Source organism: Saccopteryx bilineata, chromosome 2, assembly GCF_036850765.1.
Source record: "Saccopteryx bilineata isolate mSacBil1 chromosome 2, mSacBil1_pri_phased_curated, whole genome shotgun sequence".
In the NCBI taxonomy this organism is placed as follows: domain Eukaryota; kingdom Metazoa; phylum Chordata; class Mammalia; order Chiroptera; family Emballonuridae; genus Saccopteryx; species Saccopteryx bilineata.
The window spans coordinates 76,911,921-76,928,004 of record NC_089491.1 but is presented as its reverse complement, the minus strand read 5'-3'; the positions used below and the strand labels follow the sequence as shown (position 1 = coordinate 76,928,004).

General features: G+C 44.8%; 1 protein-coding gene across 4 annotated transcripts in view; it reads right to left on the bottom strand.

The window, feature by feature from the left end:
• CCDC171 (coiled-coil domain containing 171) overlaps window positions 1–8,467 on the bottom strand; it is a 388,145-nt gene extending 379,678 nt beyond the window's left edge. For 3 of the 4 annotated variants that reach the window (XM_066257293.1, XM_066257297.1, XM_066257296.1), the window contains exon 1: window positions 8,213–8,467. The gene's annotated coding sequence lies outside the window, so the exon portion shown is untranslated. The remainder of the gene's footprint in view (window positions 1–8,212) is intronic. The other variant, XM_066257295.1, reaches the window with a different exon arrangement.
• Between the last annotated feature and the right edge of the window lie 7,617 nt (window positions 8,468–16,084).

Here is a 16,084-nt window from a genome sequence, read left to right as displayed (position 1 = left end):
CCGTTTGTGGGCAGAACCTGTGACGTGCTTCTGACCATCAGCATATGGCAAAGATGATAGAATGCCTCTCCCATGATCACATGATGATACATAAGATTCTGTCTTAGCAGAATGAAGTGACAGACAATCTCCTTCTGCTATGAACTGCCCATGGAGAGGGCCGCAGGCAGGAAACTGCAGGGACCCTCTACCCCACAGCCAGCAAAAAGCCAGACCACTCAGTCATACAAATGCCAAAAAGAAAGAAATTCTGTCAATAACTCGAGTGATCTGGAAAGCAGATTCTTTTCAGTCTAGCCCCCAGGTTAAGAATACAACCCAGCTGGTGCCTTGATTATATATCCCAGTAACACTGAAGAACAGAGTGCCTACATAAGCTGTGCCTAAACTCCTGACCAGCAAAAACTAAGAGATAAGAAATGGCTGCTGTTTTGCCTGACCAGGCAGTGGCACAGTGAAAAGAAAATTGAACTGGGATGCAGAGGACCCAGGTTCAAAACCTGGAGGTTGGCAGCTTGAGTGCGGGCTCATCCGGCTTGAGTGCAGACTCACCAGCTTGAGCGTAGGGTCGCTGGCTTCAGTGTAGGATCATAGACATGACCCCATGGTCACTGGCTTGAAGCCCAAGGTCACTGGTTTAAGCCCAAAGTCACTTGCTTGATCAAGGGGTCACTTCCTCTACTGTAGTCCACTGGTCAATGTACATATGAGAAAGCAATCAATGAACAACTAAGGATCAGCAACAAAGAATTGATGCTTCTCATCTCTCTCCCTTTCTGTCTGTCTGTCCCTGTCTGTCCCTCTCTGTCTCTGTCACACTCACATACACACACAAAAGAAACAGATGTTGTTTTAAGCCACTAAGTTTTTTGTTTGTTTGTTTGTTTTTTAATTTTTTTTTTTTCTTTCATTTTTTCTGAAGCTGGAAACAGGGAGAGACAGTCAGACAGACTCCCGCATGCGCCCGACCGGGATCCACCCGGCACGCCCACCAGGGGCGACGCTCTGCCCACCAGGGGGCGACGCTCTGCCCATCCTGGGCATCGCCATGTTGCAACCAGAGCCACTCTAGCGCCTGAGGCAGAGGCCACAGAGCCATCCCCAGCGCCCGGGCCATCTTTGCTCCAATGGAGCCTTGGCTGCGGGAGGGGAAGAGAGAGACAGAGAGGAAAGCGCGGCGGAGGGATGGAGAAGCAAATGGGCGCTTCTCCTGTGTGCCCTAGCCGGGAATCGAACCCGGGTCCTCCGCACGCTAGGCCGACGCTCTACCGCTGAGCCAACCGGCCAGGGCCCCTAAGCCACTAAGTTTGAGGTTACACAACAATAGAAAACTAATATGGATAAGAAGTTTGACAATGCTTTTGCAGGGTTAAGAAGAAAAAAAAAGTTGAGGGACAAGTAAAATACAAAAATGGGTCCTCACATCAGCCCTGCCTGTGAGTCTTTTATAAAGTCTCATTGTTTTCCTATAGCTTAATTTCCTTATTAATTTAAATGAGGGGCCTGACCAGGCGGTGGCGCAGTAAATAGAGCTTCGGACAGGGATGCGGAAGGACCCAGGTTCGAGAACCCGAGGTCGCCAGCTTGAGCACGGGCTAAACTGGTTTGAGCAAAAGCTCACCAGCTTGGATCCAAGGTCACTGGCTGGAGCAAGGGACTACTCTGTCTGCTGAAGGCCCACGGTCAAGGCACATATGAGAAAGCAATCAATGAACAACTAAGGTATCGCAACGAAAAACTGATGATTGATGCTTCTCATCACTCTCTGTTCCTGTCTGTCCCTTTCTATCCATCTCTCTGACTCACTCTCTCTCTCTAAAAATAAATAAATAAATAAATAATTTAAATGAGGGAATTTGTATAAATCCTATTAAGATAACTAGGTAGAGAATATAGATGACATGAACAATATTTACAATAAAAAGTACCACAAAATACAAACGAATCAGGGCAAACTACCAATAGCCACAAAACCTGGACAGCAATAAAGGTGTCTACAGGGGAGAAAGCAAAGGGAAATGACAAGGCTGAACTGGACAGAACCCCAAACCAACAGATATTTAGTGAAAAGCCCTGTGGGCCAATCTGAGAGCAGCAGATGAAAGTGGGAGAAGTCTGCCCATTCCAAGAGTTGACACATGAAGCAAGCATACGATAGAGCCTTGAAAAGCCTGACCAGGCGGTGGCACAGTGGATAGAGCTCGGATTGGGATGCGGAGGACCCAGGTTCGAGACTCCAAAGTCGCTGACTTGAACATGGGCTCATATGGCTTGAGCAAAAAAGCTCACCAGCTTGAGCCAAACTAGGTCACTGGCTCGAGCAAGGGGTTACTCGGTCTGCTGAAGGCCCACAGTCAAGGCACATATGAGAAAGCAATCAATGAACAACTAAGGTGTCACAACGAAAAACTGATGATTGATACTTCTCATCTCTCTCCATTCCTGTCTGCCAGTCCTTATCTATCCCTCTCTCTGACTCTTTGTCCCTGTAAAAAAAAAAGAAGAGCCTTGAAAAGTTGGTATAGTCTGCCTCATGAACTTTTAAAACTGACCTGCCAAGGTCCCCTCACAGAAATCCACATAAAAGAGAAACTGTTGGGATGGAATGAGATTTGAGCAGGACTGGGGAAATAAAGACAAAGAAAAGAGATGGCCCAGACAAAACTATAGAAGGAACATGGCCAGGAAAGCACAGAAAGAAAATCACCATAGTTTTTAACACTCACCAAATAACCCATAAAAAGGCAGGTTCTATGAAGTGAGAAAAGCTTTCCTGCACCTTGCCCCATTCTCAGAGTTCAGATAAGCTAGTCTCCCATAAAAATAAACAACAGCCTAGTGCAGTCAAATCCCACACAAAGTTAATGTAAGAAAAGGGAGAGTAAGGAGCACAACAGGAAGCATGACGGAAAGATGTGCCCGTAAGACCAATGAAAACTACAACATACTATTTCCAATGAGCTAAAAATAAAATTTATCAAAATGGTATAAGACATGAAGAGTAAGAATCAGAATTGAAAAACTCAGGGATAAGATGACAAGAATCAGAAAGAATTAGAAATTAAAAAAAATCATTTCAGTAATGAAAATTAGAAGGAACACAAGAGTAAAGAGACATCACAAAAAATGCCTTAAAAGATATGGAAAATGAAAATAAGGGAAAAATGTTTTATCAAAATAATGAAGAAAGAGATCAAAAGGATTCAGGAGAAAGTAACAAAATACTGAAAATTGTCAAAGAATAACCAAATAGATAACAGGAAGCCCTGAATAAGAATATCAAAGCAAGGGAACAGAACAAACACTAAAGACTGTAATTCAAGAAAACTATACTGGACTACAAAAAGAAATTCACCTACATTTTGAAAAACCAAACTGTGTATTGAGAATACTGACCCAGCACAATCACCACAAAGACACATTCTAAGATAATTACTGGACTTTAACAAAAACTTGTACACAAACAGGAGCATTGCCGGTAATAGTCAAAAAGTGAAAACAACCCAAATGTCCATCAATTGGTCAAAGGATAAATTATGAAATATTCAACCATAAAAAGGAATAAAGTACTGATACATACTACAACATGGATGAACCTTGAAAACATACTAAATGAAAGAAGTCAGACATAAAAGCTACATGTTGTATCCATTTATATGAAATGTACAGAATAGGGAAAGCAAATCCATAGAAAGTAAATTTGTAGTTGCAGGGGGTAGAGAAAGGAGGAATTGAGACTGACTGCTAACAAGTACAGGTGTTCTTTTTTCTGGGTGATATAAATGTTCTGAAATTATAATGGTGATTGCTGTACATAGTAAATATACTAAAAACCATTGAATTGTACACTTTCAAATGGTGAATTTTAGGTTATGTGAATTATATCTCAATTTTTAAAATTCAACATCATAAAAAAGTCTGATCTAAAGTCTCCTCTAGAAAACTCTTACTTTCTTGCTCTCATTTCTCTGATGTTAGCTCTTAAAAACACTGGGGCTCAGCCTGACCTGTGGTGGCACAGTGGATAAAGTGTTGACCTGGAATGCTTAGGTCGCCAGTTTGAAACCCTTAGCTTGCCCAGTCAAGGCACATAGGGGAGTTGATGCTTCCTACTCCTCCCTCTTTCTCTCTCTCTCTCTTTCTCTCTCCTCCCTAAAATGAATAAGATAAATTTAAAAAACACTGGGGTTCGCCTGACCAGGTGGTGGCGCAGTGGATAGAGCGTCGGACTGGGATGTGGAAGGTCCCAGGTTCGAGACCCTGAGGTCGCCAGCTTGAGCGCGGGCTCATCTGGCTTGAGCAAAGAGTTCACCAGCCTGGACTCAAGGTCCCTGGCTCCAGCAGGGGGTTACTCGGTCTGCTGAAGGCCCGCGGTCAAGGCACATGTGAGAAAGCAATCAATGAACAACTAAGAAATCGCAAGGCGCAAGGAGAAACAGATGTTTGATGCTTCTCATCTCTCTCCGTTCCTGTCTGCCTGTCCCTATCTATCCTGTCCCTATCTATCTCTGCCTTTGTAAAAAAAAAACAAAAAAACACTGGGGTTCAAGGCCTACCACTGATAGTTTTAGGATGACTACATCAACAAAGTGGTTGAATTTAAACTATGATGGGATTTCCATACATAAATATAGCAGAGAAAATATAGCAAAATATCCCTTTTCTTCCACCAGAGTGAAAAAGCAAAGAATGATGATAAAAGTAGCTAGGTACAGTAAGGAAAATTTCAATGGACTAGGTAACTAAGACAACAAATTGCAAGGCTACACACATTATCTGCTACGAGCTTTACTTGAACTTCCCTGTGAAACTCAAGTTAAGATAAACAATAACTTGGCAAATACTTATGAATAATAACAAATTTCTTATAATATGCAATTAATGTCAGCCTTTCTCTTCTTCGATATGTGTAATTCTTGAAATAATGTTTTCCATTTGAAAATATTCATCATTATCTATGAACAAACTGTCATCATCCCAACTGTGACAAACACCCCTTCTCCAGGCATGGTGCTAAGAACTTTCTATATATTAACTCATTTTACTTTACTCTAACCCCAAGAGGAAGATACTTTATACCTGAGAAAACTGGGGCATAAAGATATTCAGTCACTTGTCCAAGGTCACACCACTAGTGCATGACAGAATTAGGATTCAAACAAATTAGCTGACTCCAAAGCGCTGCTGTGTGTACCTTGCTACTAGCCTTCAGATGTGGCTAACCCAAGCCAGGGAGCATGTGAGACCTCACTTGTAAGGGAACTTCTGCGCCTTCATACAGATTCTTCTCCTCACATCCAAATTAGCTATAAGGCAGGGTCTTCTTTTTAATTTATTTTTTTTTAAGAGAGACAGGACAGAAAGACAGAAAAAGAGAGAGATGAGAACCATCAACTTGTAGTTGTAGCACTTTAGTTGTTCATTGATTGCCCCAGGGGGCCCCAGCCCAGCCAGTAACCCCTTGCTCAAACCAGCAACCCAGAGCTCACACCAATGACTATGGGGTCATGTCTATGACCCCACACTCAAGCCAGAGATCCCCACCCTCAAGCTCATGAGTCCACACTCAAGCCAGATGAGCCTGCGCTCACCAGCCACTTTGGGGCTTCAAACCTGGGTCCTCAGTATCCCAGGGAGACATTCTATACTGTGCCTAGTCAGGCAGGGATTTTCTTAATGAAACATGGCTCAGACCTTCAGTGGATTTTTTCTTTTTTTAGCAAGAGAGACAGACAGGCAAGAAGGGAGAGAGATGAAAAGCATCAATTCTTCACTGTGGCACCTTAGTTGTTCATTGATTGCATTCTCATATATGCCTTGATGCGGGGGGGGGGGGGGGGGCACCATAGCGGAGCTAGTGACCCCTTGGCTCAAGCCAGTGAACTTGAGCTTCAAGTCAGTGAACTTGAGCTTCAAGCCAGCGACCTCACACTCAAGCTGGTGACCTTGGGGTTTCAAATCTGGGTCCTCTTTATGTCCCAAGCTGATACTCTATCCATGGCGCCACCACCTGGTCAGGCTTTCAGTGGATTTTCAATTCAGATGGTGTTTCCAGAGCCTTGGGCCAAAACCAAGCCATCCTGTAACAGTGGTGGATAAAGGCAAATTTTAAACCAGCCATTTATGCTTATGTGTTAATAGATTAATCTTCTTTTTCTTTTTTTTTCTTTTTTTTTTTTTTTTTTGTATTTTTCCAAAGTTAGAAGCAGGGAGTCAGCCAGACAGACTATAGCTGCGCCCGACCCGGATCCACCCAGCATGACCACAAAGGGGCGATGCTCTACCCATTTGGGGCATTGCTCCTTTGAGGCCAAAGCCATTCTAGCCCTGAGGCGGAGGCCATGGAGCAGTCCTCAGCACCTGGGCCAACTTTACCTTGGCTGCAGGAGGGGAAGAGAGAGAGAGAGCAAGGAAGTGGAGGGGGAAGGGTGGAGAACAGGTGGGCGCTTCTCCTGTGTGCCCTGGCCAGGAACCAAACCTAGGACTTCCACACTCCGGGCCGACACTACCGCTGAGCAAACCGACCAGGGCCAATAGATTAATCTTCTTGGTAGTGGAGTTAAGCTATTCTCATCATTCCTTCTAAAACAAAGGAGGGGAGGTTATGTATATCATTCTTCAATAAGAAGTTTTTTAGAAATAAGTAATAGGGCATTTGAGGCCAAGAGACGAATGATCTAGATATCCTAAGAGAAAGTACCAGCCAGAAAATTCAACTTTAGATTCTGAAGCTGCTACTGGTACAAAATTTACCCTTACATCTGAGTCCTTCAGTTAGGCATCCAGAATGTGTCTCTCAGTGTGTCTGCAGAGATCAAGGGAAAACAGAGGGGCAGGAAGGATGAAAAGAAAAACTACTATTATTGAGGACTCATTATATGCCAGATACACACTAAGCATACCTGATCTTATTGAATCCTCCCATTAACCCTATGAGACTATTACGTACATTCAACAGATGAAAACACTGAGGCTTGTAGAGGCTGAGTAACCTGAGTAAAGATATTCAATGACAGAGTTAGAATTCAAATTCACATCTGGCTGATTCTTAAGTCCATCCTCTTTCACAACACAGTGCTGTCTTCAATAGTCACATCTGTGCTATTTTACAAGTGCTTTGAGGACACACTTAGTTTTCATCAAAACAAGACCAAGCAAGACAAAAGGGATGAAACAATCAAAAAATTTTAGAATTAAATGAGGCTTTAAAAGCCTCTTCTTTATTTAACAAACAAGGACTCTATTGTCTAGGGAGCTTAGGTGATTTGCCTGAGGTCTCACAGCAATAAATGTCTATGCCAGGACTAATGCAGAAAACTCCAGACTAAAACTATCCCCTTTGTCTTTTTCTTACACTGCACTGCCTTTGTTTCTTCATTTCATAGGAAAGCATGTTCATTTCCTGATCTAGCATCGTTTTCTTGTTACTAGGCACTAACTGGTCAATAAAACAAGTGACAAAATGGTGGGGGGTTTCTCTCCAAGATTATAAAACAATAAAACATTGATTTATAAGGTATTCAAAAGACTGGAAACCAACTGAAATGCTTCCCATGTAAACTTATGCAGTATCAGTTGAGACCTGCTTAAAATGAATAAATATGTATTCTTTAAGTTAAATATCATAATGGAATAAAGAATATCCAGAAAAGAGGTTCAATTCCTGCAGAATATTTACAGCCTCAGAAAAACAGCCTATTTTTCCAAGTCTCTTAGGGTCCTTGAGAGTAAGCAGTGGAAGCTACAGAAGACAGCCTACCACAACTCATCCTCTCATTTAACATTTATAGAGTATAGTGTGTGGCTAGCTGTTTTTGTTTTGTTTTGTTTTGTTTTAAAGAATGTAATAAACTTGGTCCCTGTCCTCGAAGGGCTTTAACGGATCCTCAAAAGGTTAAACACTCCGTAGTCCTAAGTTGTAAACCAAAGAAGTTCCAAGCCCAAGAGCCCTGGGTCCTACGTTCTGGTCCCTACCCAACCTTCTGGGTACCGCGGCAGCCACGTCGGGCCAGGATGCTCCAAAGAGAACTTCCTCCAGGTGGGCGGAGAGGCCCAGCCCTTGGAGTTAAAGGCGTGTCCCCAGTGACAACACAAACAGTCCCAAGACAGTCCCAAACTAACTCGGGTCCCCAGTAACGCTCCCCACAGCCCCCATACTGTTCGTCTCTACACCTCCCGCCCAGGTCGTTCACCTCGGAAACCCTGAGGTTACCTAAGGGGGCTCCCGTGGTCCAGACAGCACCCTCAAGACCCCATAGGCAGCTTCAAATATGAAAGAGGCCCAGGCTGATCAGAGGGGTGGGAGCAAACACGGCTTGAACTGGACGGACTCTAGGACCCCGGGATGGAGAACGAATAGCACGGGGGACAGAAGGGGAACAAACCCCAAAGAGACCGTGTTTACAACGGCTACTTCCGGAGACTGGACGTCCTTCGCAGACCTTCGCAGACTTTCGCAGGCGTCCGGCCCCGCTGGGCCCGCCTCTTTCCTCCCGCCTCCCGCCGCCCGCAGCTCCAGGATACGCACTCGGAGAACGCCGCGCTCGGATTGGAAGAGCGGGGCCCGCGAAGCTACGCGGCTTTGCTAGAAGGCGAGCCCGCGCATGCGCCGTTGCCGGGGAGCGGTCTGCTTGCAACCGCGCCAGGCGCGCCTCCTCCCCGCGCGAGAACCCGGCCCCCGCTCCAGTGTGGCGTTCTCAGCCTGGTGACTGAAGTCACCGTCTCAGAATCCCCAGAGAGCCGACTGAAAAGAATGCAGATTACCGAGCCCTTTTACTCCGCCCACTGAATAAACACCTAAGAGGTCGGATCCGGACCTTGGATTTTAAAACTGCCCCTCCCCCTGCTGAGCCTACGAGCCAGAGCACCCCTCGGGGTCGGTGATCTGGTGCCAGAGCCCGGGGACATGCGCTCCGCTCGGCTCTGCACTGTGGCTGGCTCCCCGCTGTTTAGCCCGCACTCCGCCAGCACCGCGCTTCTTGTCCCCTCCTCCCAACCCCATTGTGTCCCAGCTGTGGTGCTAGCTTGGGCCTGAAGAAAACGGGTCAGTGCGCTGATGCTGTTGCAGCGCCTTTCATTATAAATATTACATAACGAGGTACCTCGCAAAAACGTCCTTGGCTCCTTAGCGTGTGCTCCGTCTCCCCCATCCCCCTTCCTTCTCTCCCAGCTCCCAGCACACATACACCCGCCTTCCTCTTGTTGGTAATTTATACTCCGGTTTCTCCCAGTAGCTGCTTCACAATCTGCTGCGGCCTCAGGGGGATTGGAAACCCAAATCCTCTTTTGTTCCTTGGCTTTTGAAACCCGATTCTCCAAAGAACATTACAAATTGGCGGGATTTTGATTAAGCATTTTATCTCTCCCACCATCAAACCTCCTCCCCGCAAAAAGGTGTTTAATGCAAAATGAGGCTTTTATACTGAAATCGTTCTCTACTGATAGTAATCAATCTGAAACCAGGTGTAAGGGACCATCTTTCCCGTCTCCCTCTGGAGAACCAACAGCCATAAATGCGAATATAAACTGAGATTAAAACCTCTTTGATTCTTGTAGTTATCGAAACTTGGATTGGTTTGAGTTTACTCATCTAAATAGGAGGCCCGTCCCACTTCCTCTGTTTTACCAGAAAGAGGATAATTACTTCAAAGGAAAGAGTTTATGGAAAGGAAAAAATAGCTCACTCTAACATTTAGAAATGAAGTGGAAAATTACCACAGACTAATGCAATTAAGGCTTTTCTGACTTTACAAGTTTTAAGAAATAGTTATAAAATTTCTTATGTTTTAGCAAAAATTTAAAAATTGAATATTGTGTGAAAATAATAAATGCCAAATGTACTATACTGCACTTTTTTTTAGTGAAAAATAGGTGCAACATGAGACTTACAATCTTCATTTATTTGTTCATTTCACATTTATGGAATACAGACTATATACCCAGCATGGTGCTAGGTGATAGGAATACAGGATATATATTGCAATATACATACAGTGGGAATTAGAAGTTAGTTATCAACCCTGAGTACCCCAAAAGGTTTTACAGAGAATTTTAACCTTGGTCTGAGGAAATAGCTGATTATGGATTCACCAAGCTGAGGAGGTATTGGAAGACGTGTAAGGTACAAACACCAGAACAAGAAATAGCATGAGGTATTTGGAAACTTGGAAGAAGCCCTGCCTACAGTCTTGGGGGTAGAGTGTGTTATAAAGTACCACACCCCAGATTCTGAAAGGCACCATACCTCATTACATCGAGTTCATGTAGAGACACACAGTCCAGATGAATTTTTGAAGTTTTATTAGAGGAGGAAATTTTAAATATGCTGGCAACATATGGCTGAAATGGGTCATCTGCAAGTCCAAATCGTGCAGTGCCAAAAATAGTTCAGGGGCTGTTTATATACCCTTGCTCACAGACCGGTAGGGGAGAGCATGACATCATGGTACGAGCTTGCAACATTTGTTTAAGGGATACGCAGAAACATTAAGACTCTGGAGATAACACAATCAAAGATGTTTACAAATCTTTCAGGGTTCATCTTCCCTCACTAGCCTAGAGGTATTTTACCCTCAAGATTCCAGGAAAGGGCCCTGGCGGGTTGGCTCAGTGGTAGAGCATCGGCCTGGCGTGCAGGAGTCCCGGGTTCAATTCCTGGCCAGGGCACACAGAAGCGCCCATCTGCTTCTCCACCCCTCCCCCTCTCCTTCCTCTCTGTCTCTCTCTTCCCCTCCTGCAGCCAAGGCTCCATTGGAGCAAAGTTGGTCTCAGCACTGAGGATGGCTCTATGACCTCAGCCTCAGGCACTAGAATGGCTCTGGTTGCAACAGAGCATCGCCCTCTGGTGGGCATGCCAGGTGGATCCTGGTCGGGTGCATGCGGGAGTCTGACTGACACCCCATTTCCAACTTCAGAAAAATACAAAAAAAAAAAAAAAAAAAAAGAAAGATTCCAGGGACAGGGAGGAACTACAATCAATGCAAGGTGGTATGTAAATGCTGCCTCCTATTGAAAGAGAAGAAGTTTCTAGGTTAACCTTTATTTTAGATTTAAAACTGAATGACCCATTGTTCTTACAGGCCAGAAACTTCTACATTCTTCTCCCTCCCCTCCCTAAAGCAGGGATACGACAGGAAAGCCTGATAGGAAAGCCTGACCTTTCCTCCCAGAATATCAATATCAATTTTCAGCTTTTTGGTACCTTACAACAAGTGGAGTGGGGTATAGGATATGAGGCTGGAGAAATAAGCAGAACCAGGTCACAGAGGTTCTTCTCATCAGCGCTTAGTTTATCAAGCAACAAAGCTAATGAAAGGTGTTGACCTGAAAAGTTATAATAATTACAGGATAAATCTGTTTTAAAATACTTGGAGCTATTCTGTTTTCATAATAGGTCAATTCTCTGTTGTCTCTTATTTGCCTAACATGCTGTTGGGCAGATAAAATATATTATGCTCACTTTGTTAAAGATGGCGCTGCCCACGTGGAAGCCATCACCCAGGTGATATTAATGTGTGTTGGGGGCCGGCTGTGGGCGGCTATGATGGTGGCCGTGGATATTGGCTTTACACATGCTACTTATGAAAAGTATGTTAAGATGCTCTCTAAACAGACTGACAGCTATCAACGAGGATGGTAGTTGGAGGACTGGGTGAAAAAGGTGAATAGATAAAGCAAAGAAATAAACTTATAGTTACAAATAACAGTGTGAGGATTGCAAGAGGAAAAAAGGGTAGAGGAGGGTCAAGGGGGATAAATGGTGATAGAGGGAGACTTGGGGTGGTGAACACACACAATGCAACATACAGATGATGTGTTATAAAATTGTACACCTGAAACCTGTATAATTTTATAAACCAATTGTAAAGCCAGTATCCAAGGCCACTATCACAGCCGCCCAGCCCATGCAGGTTCACATTGGATTCAGACAGTCAGTAAAGAAACAACGGAGGCCCTGGCTGGTTGGCTCATTGGTAGAACATCGGCCTGGCGTGCAGGAGTCCCGGGTTCGATTCCCAGCCAGGGCACCCAGAAGAAGTGCCCATCTGCTTCTTCACCTCTCCCCCCTCTCCTTCCTCTCTGTCTCTCTCTTCCCCTCCCGCAGCCCAGGCTCCACTGGAGCAAAGTTTGCCTGGGCGCTGAGGATGGCTCTGTGGCCTCTGCCTCAGGCGCTAGAATGGCTCTGATTGTGGCAGAGCGACGCCCCAAGATGGGCAGAGCATTGCCCCCTGGTGGGCATGCTGGGTGGATCCCGGTCGGGCCCATGCGGGAGTCTGTCTGACTGCCTCCCGGTTTCCAGCTTTGGAAAAAAAAAAAGAAACAACAGAGCCAAATACTGGTGGGCCATCATTCTCCTTTGACATTGTGATTGGAGGCAGAGATGCCCTCTCTAAATCACTAATCTCCACATTGGGCTCTTCGGAGTCAAAGCCATCTGACCAAACCCCGTTGGGCTGTCTTCTACTCATTTTCTTTTGCAATACAGCCTGGCCACAATATAAACTAGACAATGACTCCCACGGGCCTGAAAACAGGACATTTGATTACTATATCCTGCGAGATCTAAACAACTTTTGCCACTGGATGGAGAGGGTATCAGAAATTCCTTACATGCAGGCTTCCTTTTACTTTCACTCCTGTCCTTAATTTCTGTGCCGCCTGTTTTACCTGCAGGCCGTTTTTGGCCAAAGAAACTTCACCTAAAACCTGCGCTCCTAATCTTTCCTTCTCTGCGGACTCCCAACTCTCTCCCCTCCTGGGTGCACCCCTCTCTCAGGACCTTTCTCTGGTCCCTCTGCAAATCTCTTTCACTTCAGTCTCTTCTCTCCAGAAAGCCCCCTTCCTTCCCTTTGCAGGATACTGTTTCTCATTCATTTGCAAATACCAGTCTCTCTTTCTCCTCCCCTGCTGGCCAGGGGCCCCTCCCTTCTCCACTGTGTTCTTAAACACCTCCTCCCTCCTAACAGATAGGTGGTTCTGTCTCTTTTTCTTCTTCAACCCCTCCTTCCCCCTCCGCAGAGACTGACTTTGCCTTCCACTACCCCTCATCCTCTCCCTGCAATACCCCCATCCTTCCTGTTCAAAAATCTTCAGGGGCTTATCACCTTGTACCAGACTTACACCTAGTCAATGAGGCGGTAGTTCCTGTCCATCCAGTAGTCCCTAATCTCTACAAGTTACTGTCACACATTCCCTCAAACAACACTCACTTCATGGTCCTAGACCCCAAGAATGCCTTCTTTACCATTCGTCTACACCCAGACTCTTACTTTCTGTTTGCCTTTACCCAGACACTAATGCCACCCAGCAACTTACATGGACTGTCTTACCCCAGGGGATCAAAAACAGCCCACACCTGTTTGAACAGGCACTAGCTCAGGATTTAACAGCAGGCAATCTCAAAACTAGTACTCTCTTACAATATGTAAATGACCTACTCCTCTGCAGCCCCTCCCTGCTTGCCTCAAGGAGACACACCACCACCCTTTTTAACTTCCTAGCTGTGAAGGGATATCATGTCTTCTCTGCTAAGGCTCAACTTCACTCTTAGTCCATAATCTATTTGGGCATCGCCTTAACCCCCACCACCTGAGGTCTCACCCTAGATCAAACTTAGACCCTCCACAGTCTCCAACCACCTACCACCACAAATCAAATCCTTTCTTTCCTCAGTCTATTAGGCTTCTTCAGACACTGGATTCCCAATTTTGCTCTTAGTCAAGCCCCTCAGTGAGATCTTCTGAGCATGGCTTTTAAGGTCTATAATGGCCAAGGAAGTAACAGAAAAGGCAAATAAGGCCCAAAAGAGGTTAGGAAATACCAGCTTTTGGCATACCATCTTAAAGGCTCCAACACCCTAAAGGACTTCATAGGATTCCATCAGGGCCCTGCTACAGAGTGGAGAAAGGTCATTGAACTGAAGCCTGCCAGGCTTCCGGCCCCACCAGTTTACACGTCTTTGCTGTGGAAAAGGGACACGAGAAGGTAAGCTGCCCCCTTCCTCCATGGAGGGAGGATTCAGTCTCTTCTAGCCCTGCTCCAGCTACTTATGACCTGACCTTGCCCAGCATGCTGGGAATTGCCACTGAAGGCCCAAGGACATCATTCATGAGCCTAAGGTATTTCTTCCAAGTAGCAGATAAACTGATCTCATTTCTTGAAAATATAAGGGCCATCTACTATGCCTTGCCTCAATATTTGAGCTTTATTTATCCCTCAAAGATCTCTACTGTGGGTATTGACAGTCTGATTTTGTTACTTTATTTAATGTATAGCATCTCCTTTATTACTCTTGTCTCAGTGCCCCATACCTATTGTAGGCTGGGACCCGCTGCTAATTCCAGCTAGAAGCAGTGGTCACTAGGACTTAAACTCTAGCTGCAAAGTGTAAACACCTTTGCCCTAAGTGTTTACAGGATTTATAGGTTACTCAGCAAACTGTTCAGAGACTGTCCAAGAGGCTCTTCCAGCAGTACATCACCCAAGGACTGACTTTCACGTGAACAGTTCCACACACCATGATCCTGACAACTCCCACTGCTGCTAAGGGTGGCTCTTTCCTCCACCCTGACCATCTGGAGCTCAGAAACAGAGAAACAAAACCAACCCCTTATCCATTAATTCTCGATCCTCCTCTCATCCTGTATCACCCAATCAGGGGCTTTCTACTCATGTGGGACCAACACCTACATGTGTCTCCTTACTAATTGGATAGAAACCTGTACCCTAATCTATCTCACCCCAAATATCAACCTAATCCCACCCATGAGCCTCTTTTAATTCCTAGTATACTATCTGTCAATCTAAGGACCAAACGAGCTATACAGGTAATCCATCTTCTTGTTTCTTTAGGAATCTCTACAGAAGTAGGTCTAGGGGCAGGGGGACTGGCCACTTCCCTGTCTTATTCCTACTCTCTCTCTCTCTCTCTCTCTCTGAAGACCAGCAAATTCGTAAACATGAAATCAGTGGTTTCGCACCAACTGGGTGTCTTGACTATTGTCTTTCATTGGTCCAATCACTCTCCTATTTATTTTTCTAACTTTCAAATCCTGCCTCTTATGTTTGTTCACTAGTTTCTTACAGAACCACATGCAGACCTTCGCCAATCAGAAAATTGGAAAAATCTACCTAACCCTACACACCAAACCTGAAACCTGCCCTCTTAAAACAAACAAACAAACAAAAAATCTAGAACCCTATAAATACACCCCTACTCCAACTGCCCCAGGGAGAGGTCCATGAAAGACGCCCCCAATGGGGATAACAGCAGGAAGTAGCTCCAGAAGATGGTTAGTCAGAGAAACCTCCTTCTGAACCTCATACCCCTTTCTTCCCCTCACCTCTTTTTTCTTTTATCATACCACAGAGTTGAGAAATGATAGATACATGAATTCACCAAAACTTCCACTGCCCTTTTGCTGTCCCGCTTGTCTATCTGATCCCACCCTCACTGGACTATTGCCCCTGAAGCAGAACAGTTCTAGGAAGCTGGTCGACCGCCCCAAGGAGAAGTGTTCCAGGAAGCTGAAATCGTAGGACTGCAGAAAGGAGCATACCAGAACTGCTGACTCAACGCACACTTGCTCAAGGCTCTCCCCCAACATAAAATTTTGCCTCAGAGTCTGTTTCTGTGCCCTTCTCTACAGAGAAGTGCCCGGCAGGGTTCTTCCTTTCAATAAAGCCTGTTACTCTGGTCTTTACGGACTCCCATGGATTCCAACAAGTTACAATACTGGCCTTCTTCTTTTTTCTGCCAAGTTTTTGAAGTGTTTTTCAATCCATGTCTACTAGTACTCCAACAAAAGAACTTCCAAAATCAATAGTGACCTCAGTGCCTGTTGCAATAATATGAGATTATCGTAATTATATATATAGAAATATTGAAAAATATGGAAGATATATAAAAAATTAAGATATAATATTAAAAGCAATTAATAAAATTAAATAAAGTTATGTCATCTGGATAGGAATTAATATAGTGTGTACAGATATGATAAACAGACTCTGCCTTTCATGCAGGGCTTAGTTAGTGTGTATGTGAAGTTACAAATAGATAAGAAGTGGCTTGATATCATAACTGTGG